This window comes from Magnolia sinica, chromosome 6 (assembly GCF_029962835.1).
Source record: "Magnolia sinica isolate HGM2019 chromosome 6, MsV1, whole genome shotgun sequence".
Classification (NCBI taxonomy): domain Eukaryota; kingdom Viridiplantae; phylum Streptophyta; class Magnoliopsida; order Magnoliales; family Magnoliaceae; genus Magnolia; species Magnolia sinica.
Window position 1 is genome coordinate 91501968 of NC_080578.1, and position 7126 is coordinate 91509093.

At 41.5% G+C, this 7126-nt stretch overlaps 1 pseudogene; it reads left to right on the forward strand.

The window, feature by feature from the left end:
- Positions 1-5878: 5878 nt before the first annotated feature.
- LOC131250134 (large ribosomal subunit protein eL33y-like) lies at positions 5879-6604 on the forward strand (annotated as a pseudogene).
- The last annotated feature ends 522 nt before the right edge of the window (positions 6605-7126 follow it).

The window sequence follows — 7126 nt, forward strand, 5'->3', positions numbered from 1 at the left end:
TCTTTGGTCCTTGACAATGCGGGGATTGGTATCATTAGATCTTCTTAGCTCCCTTTGTGGCTTGTCAGCGTGTAGCCTTTCTTTTCTGTTTTGGGGTATATGATAGATGGGGTTTGAGTCTTTTTGTTGGCTCCTGTCTGAATGGTTGTAATTAAAATAGGATTCTAGTGTGGTGAGGCCCGTCTCCTTTTGTTGGGACCCACCTGTCGGTCTGTATTTTTCTGTGGTTACTGGAAAAAAAAAAGGATGCTGAAAAAAAAATACTATACCAAAAAAAAGAAAAAAAAAAGTGAAACCTTAGGGGGAGCTTGGATCTTCCTCTCCTCGGAATGGCTGGTGACCCAAACACTAGCCAGATAGCTAGTACTGTTAAAGCTCTGTGGGCTCCACCATGATGTATGTGTTTTATTCACATGGTTCATCCATTTTTCTAGCTTATTTTTACGCATGACTGTAAAAATGATTCAAATCCAAATCTCAGGTGCACCACAAAATAGGAAAACAATGTTGATTGAATGTCAACCATTGAAAACTTTATAGGCCCACCATGATGTATATTTGCAATCCATCTTGTTGATAAGGTCACATGGATTTGGATGAAGGGAAAACACAAATATCAGCTTGATCCAAAAATTCTGTGACGCCCAAGAAGTTTTCAATGGAAGCCAAATTCAATCCCCATTGTTTCTTGTGGTGTGGTCCACTTGAGATTTGAATCTACCTCATTTTATGGATCATTCCTTAAAATGAGCTGGCAAAATGGATGTACAGCATGGATAAAACACATACATCATTGTGTCACTCACAGAGCTTTAACACCCATTAGCTTGCGGGTGTGGAGGTCACAAGCCGTTTACTATAGGGAGATAGCATTTGAACATGAACATGGAATGGAAGGCGACCAAGACTCCTTAATTAAGAACTCCATCTTGAACTTTAACCGGGAATCATTCACATGGCTCTTCATGTCCTCTGTAAGCTTAAATTACATGTATAAAAATGTAGAGACAAGTATAAGGGGCTCAGATTCATGTTGCAATTGATCATACCAAGATACAATCTCCGGTGGCATGACCTTGCCACTACTTGATGGTAGGACTTTTGTGGCCCATTATGATGCACGTGTTTTATCCATACTAACCATCCTTTTTGGCATATCATTTTATGCCATAGGGCCAAAATTGAAGCATATCCAAAGCTCAAGTCGACCACACCACTAGAAAAGTTAGAGATAATGGCATCCACAGTTGAAAGCTTCTCAGGGCCTGCAGTACCGTTTATTTGTCATCCAACTTTCCATAAGCTCATTGTATAATGGATGAAGGGAAAACACAAATATTAGCTTGATCCAAAACTTATGTGGCCACTAAGAAGTTTTCAATGGTAGGCATTCAATCCCCATTGTTTCCTATGGTGTGGTCTACTTGAGATTTGGATCTGCCTCATTTTTTTTTTTTTTTTTTTTTTACATCATTCCCTAAAATGAGCTGGCGAAATAGATGGACCATATGGATAATAGACATACATTCGTGAGGTCACTAGCCAAACCATGTGCCTCTTTAAGATAGGGAAGATAGCATATGAAAATATATATGGGATGGTAGGGGGACCAAGGCTCCTTAATTAAGAGCTTCATCTAGAATTCTACCCGTCGATCAGTCACATGGCTCTTTATGTCCTCTACATGCTTATATTCCATGTACAAAAATACGGAGACAAGTATAAGGGGCCTCATATTCATGTTGTAATTGATCACACCAAGGTACAATCCTAGGTGGTGGGACCTTCCATTACTTGGTGGTAGGACTTTTAAGTGTTGTATGTTTTATCCGTGCTGTCCATCCTTTTTGTCAGATCATTTTATGATATGAACCCAAAATTGAAGCATATCCAAAGATCAAGTAAACTACACCATAAGAAAAGTTGGAGATATTAACATCCACCGTTGAAAGATTCCTAGAGCTCACAGCGATGTTTATTTGTCATCCAACTTATCATAACCTCACATAGACCTAGATGAAGGGAAAACACAAATATCAACTTGATCCAAAACTTTTGTAGCCCCAAGAAGTTTTTAATGTAGTCATTCAATTCGCACAATTTCTTGTGGTGTGGTCCACTTGGGATTTGGATATGCCTCATTTTCTAAATCTTTCCCTAAAATGAGTTAGCAAAATGGATGGAAATGAACATAGGATGGAAGGGGGACCAAGACTCTTTAATTAAGAGCTCCATCTCGAAACCTATCAATTAATCATACGCTCTTGATGTCCTCTAAATGCTTAAGTTCCATATACAAAAATATAGAGACAAGTATAAGGGGGCATTTTTTTTTAAATTTTTTTTTTTTTAATTTTTAAGGAAACGAGCAGTCTATATATATGTGCACAAAGGCAGGGGATTTACAAAACTTTCGGGTGGGCATCACAAAAAGGAAGATGCCTTACCTATCGTGTAGAGAGAAGGAGCTAAGTCTTCCTCAAGTAACCTAAACCCACCTTATCCAAGTGGACTAGGCCTTTGGTGATATGGGGAAGATCAGATTGGGAGCTAAAGAAACTGCTCCCTTGGGAGGCATTGCCTCTCCTGCGAAGGCTGTAAGCGATCGCGTTCGCCTCCCTAGGCATGTGACTCATGGAAAATCGCAAGGAGTCCCTGAGGGATTTGATCCTAGCACACCAGTAGTGCAGGGACCAGGCTATTGAGGAATCTTTGGAGAGGATCTCAACAAAAGCTTTGGAGTCACTGGCCGCCTCGACCCTCGCAAATTGTAATCTGGAACAAATAGTGAGGCCCTCCCAGATGGCACGCAACTCAGCCCGTGTGTTGGAACCTGAGCCATAGCTCGAGGAGAAAGAAAAAAGGAAATTTCCCTCAAAGTCCCTACCCAGACTGCCCCCACTTGATGGCCCAGGGTTCCCTAACGTCGAACCGCCCTTGTTAAGCTTTATCCAGCCCATCCTGGGTCTACACCACTTCAGGGTTAGAGGTAGATGACGGGTGGGGGGCGTTGCGGAGGTGCACAGCTGGGCAAGCAGAGCGCTGACTGACCTACTAGAAAAACTAGGGATAGGAAGAGACGACGCGATCAAAACAATCCAATGATGGATCAGTGCAGTTACCCTTTGGGCCGAGAAAAATGAGCCATCGAACCTAACCCTGTTTCTTTCCAGCCATTTTTCCCAGTATATGAGGTAAGGTAAAAGGGCACGCAGGTAGGAGAGGTGATCCGACGCGGCAAAGGAGTGGGGAGCCCACCACAGTGAAGCACGGCCGACGGCGGATGGGTGGGAGGGGCTAGAAATCCTGAAAATTTGTTGAAAATGCCGTCAAATCTGACCCGCCATAGCTCCATTGGAGAAGAGGTGATCAATTGATTCAATGCATAGTCTATGAGGCGAAGAGCAGCAGACACATTTGGGAGCAATCTGTAGCAATTGATTACATCAAAGTACAATCCCCCCTGGTGTGACCATCCCACTACTTGTTGGTAGGACTTTTGTGGCCCACTATGATGCATGTGTTTTATCTATGCCGACCATCCTTTTTGGCAGATCATTTTATATCATGATGCCAAAATTGAAGCATATCTAAAGCTCAAGTGGATCACACCACTAGAAAAGTTGTAGATAATGACATCCACTGTTGAAAGCTTGTTAGGACCCGCAATGACATTTATTTGTCATCCAACTTGCCAAAAGCTCACATATACATGGATGGAGGGAAAACACAAATATTAGCTTGATCCAAAACTTTTGTGGCCCCCCAAAAGTTTCCAACATAGTCACTCAATTCCCACGGTTACTTGTGGTGTGGTCTACTTGAGATTTGGATATGCCTCATTTTCTATATCTTTCCCTAAAATGAGTTATCAAAATGGATGGACAATGTGGACACATACATCATAGTGGGGTTCATGGAGCTTTGACACTAGCTAGCCGGCTGGTGTTGGGGTCACTGGCCAAAATGCATCCCTTTTTAAGATAGGGAAGATAGCATATGTACATGTACATGAGATGGAAGGGGACCAAGACTCCTTAATTTTGAGCTCTATCTCAAACTCTACCTGTCAATGATTAGTCACATGGCTCTTTATTGTCCTCTACATGCTTAAATTCCATGCACAAAAATACTGAGTATAAGGGGCCTCAAATTCATGTTGCAATTAATCACACCAAGGTACAATCCTAGGTTGTGACCTCGTCAGTACTTGATGGTAGGACTCTTTTGTCACCCGCGGTGATGTATGTGTCTTATCCGTTCTGTCCATTCATTTTTCGTGATCATTTTACGTTATAAGCCTAATATTCAAGCATACCCAAAACTCAAGTGGACCACACTGCATCAAAAGTTGATATAACGACGTCCACAATTGAACCTTCTTAGGGCCCGCAATGGTGTTTATTTGTCATCTAACCTGGCATAAACTCACATAGACCTGAATCAAGGAAAAACAAAAAAATTAATATTGATCTAAAACTTCTAAGGCCTCCAAGAAGTTTTCAATGGTAGGCATTCAATCCCAATATTTACTATGGTGTGGTCCACTTGAGATTTAGATTTGCCTGATTTTTTGATCATTTCCTAAAATGAGCTAGCAAAATGGATGGATAACATGAATAAAACACATACATCATAATGGGGATCAGAGAGCTTTAACACCAGCTAGTTGGGTGGTGCCGGGGTAACTAACCAAACTGTCCCTCTTTCTAGTAATAGCATTTGAACATGGACATTGGACCATAAATAGGAGCTTTATCTCTAACTCTACCCGTCAAACCATCACATGGCTCTTCATGTCCTCTACATGCTTAATTACCATCTATAAAGATATAAAAATATAGTGAAGAGTATAAGGGGTGTCAGATTCATATTGCAATTGATCAGACCTTATAATCTTCGGTGGTGTGACCCTACCACTGGTTGATGGTAGGACTTTGTGGTCCACTGTGATGTATGTGTTTTGTCCATGCCGTCCATCCTTTTCGTAGCTCATTTTACGCCATGAGCCCTAAATTGAAGCATATCCAAACTTCAAGTGGACCATACTACACGAGAAAAGTTGGAGATAATCACATCGACCGTTAAAAGCTTCCTGGGGCCCATAGTGAAGTTTATTGGTCGTCCAATCTACCATAATCTCTCACTGACCTGGATGAAGGGAAAACACAAATATCAACTTGATTCGAAACTTCTGTGGTTCCTAGGGCTGTACATCGAGCCGAGTTGAGTCGAGGTGGGCTAAACTTGGCTTGACTGCTGCCTGCTCTCCTCAAGCTTGAGCTCACCCTCGATCTTACCATTGGATCTTGACTTTTTTGTCAAACCTTTCGAGGCGATCTATTGGATCGAGTTGAGGCGAGCTTACCTCGAGTTGAATCAACCTAACCCAACCTAACACCCAACCCGACCCAGCCCAACACCCAACTCTAACCTAACTTGACCCAACACCCAACCCGACCCAACCTAATGGCCAACACCTACCTAGCTCGACCTAATACAATGGCCAGCACCCACCCAACCTGGCCTAACACCCACACCCGACCCAACCTAGCACCCAACCTAACCCAACCTAGTCATTCGACCCAACTCCCAAATCAAAGATTCAAAACTTTAAATCTCAATTTTAAAATTTGGAGTTTTTACTTACATAGATAAAAAAATATAAAAGATTAGATTTAGATATAGGTACATTACTGTTGAGAGAGAGAGAGAGAGAGAGAGAGAGAGAGAGAGAGAGAGAGAGAGAGAGAGAGAGAGAGAGAGGAGCTTAGACGCAGTGGGTTGGGTAATGAAAGGAAGGAAATGTAAAAATGAGTAGGACGAGGTTATAAGTTTTTAACTTTTATATATATATGCTCTGCGCCTTCTAGGGTTTTTTGCACCTGTTTCTCTTTTGGCAAAACCCTCTGCAGCGAAAATGTTGAAAGGGCCCTAGGGCGAGCGTGTTAGGCTGTATGTGTGAGGAACGATTCTCGGATACAAGAGATCGAAGTCAAACTAGTACCCATTGACATCTCTAGTTCAGATTGAGGGCGTGAATACGAAAGAGGAGGTGACCTGGTACTGCGGCAAGAGGATGGCGTACATCTATAAGGCCAAGGTCAAGAAGGACGGTTCTCATTATAGGTGCATTTGGGGGAAGGTCACTTGCCCACACAAGAATTTTGGGATTGTGCGGGCTTAGTTCAAATCCAACTTGCCCCCCAAATCCATGGGAAGTAAGGTTAGGGTATTTATGTATCCAAGCAACATATAAGGGTAACGGTGCCCTGTCCATGGTGAAGTTGAGTGAGAGGGATTTTGCTGGTTATGTCTAGTTCAAGGTTTGAAAGTCTTTTGTAATTGGCAGCTAAACTACTAGTTTATTGGAATTTCTTTTCCTTTTGAATGGAAATGCAACATTCCTTGCGATATGGTTGCCAGTTTTCTCTGTTTGAGGATTCTTTTATTCCCTTGTTTTACTGAGTTGCATGTGGGTGTTTACCGCTGTCGACGTTAGTCACAAGTTATTCAAGTAGACTATAACATTTACCATTAGCGTTGATATTTCGCAGTGTGAGTTGGTTTTCATATGCTTTCTCGTATGGGATTGGGCTCGTACCTAATATATATATAGGTTGGGTAATGAAAGGAAGGAAATGTACATATGAGTAGGATGAGGTTATAAGTTTTTAACTTTTATATATATATATATATATATATATATATATATATATATATATATATATATATATATATATATATATATATTCGAGTCGAGCCAAGCTGGAGTTCTGATCTGAGCTAAGTTTAAGTTGAGCCATGTCAAGCTATATGCTCGTTTTCTCAAAACAAGCTAGGTCATGTGAAACTTAGGTCACGTGAAGTTGTTATTCAAGCCAAGCTAGATCGTGCCAAGCCAAAAGAACTTTTCAAAACTTTTCAAACTAGCTGGGCTCGTGCATTGGCCTAGTGGTCCTTGAGAAGCTATCAACGGTAGGCGTTAATTAAATCCCCACTATTTCCTATGGTGTGTTCCACTTAAGCTTTGGATATACATCAATTTGTGGTTCAAGGCCTAAAATGCGTTAGAAAATTGGATGGATGGCACGGATGAAATACATACATCATGGTAGGCCTTGTA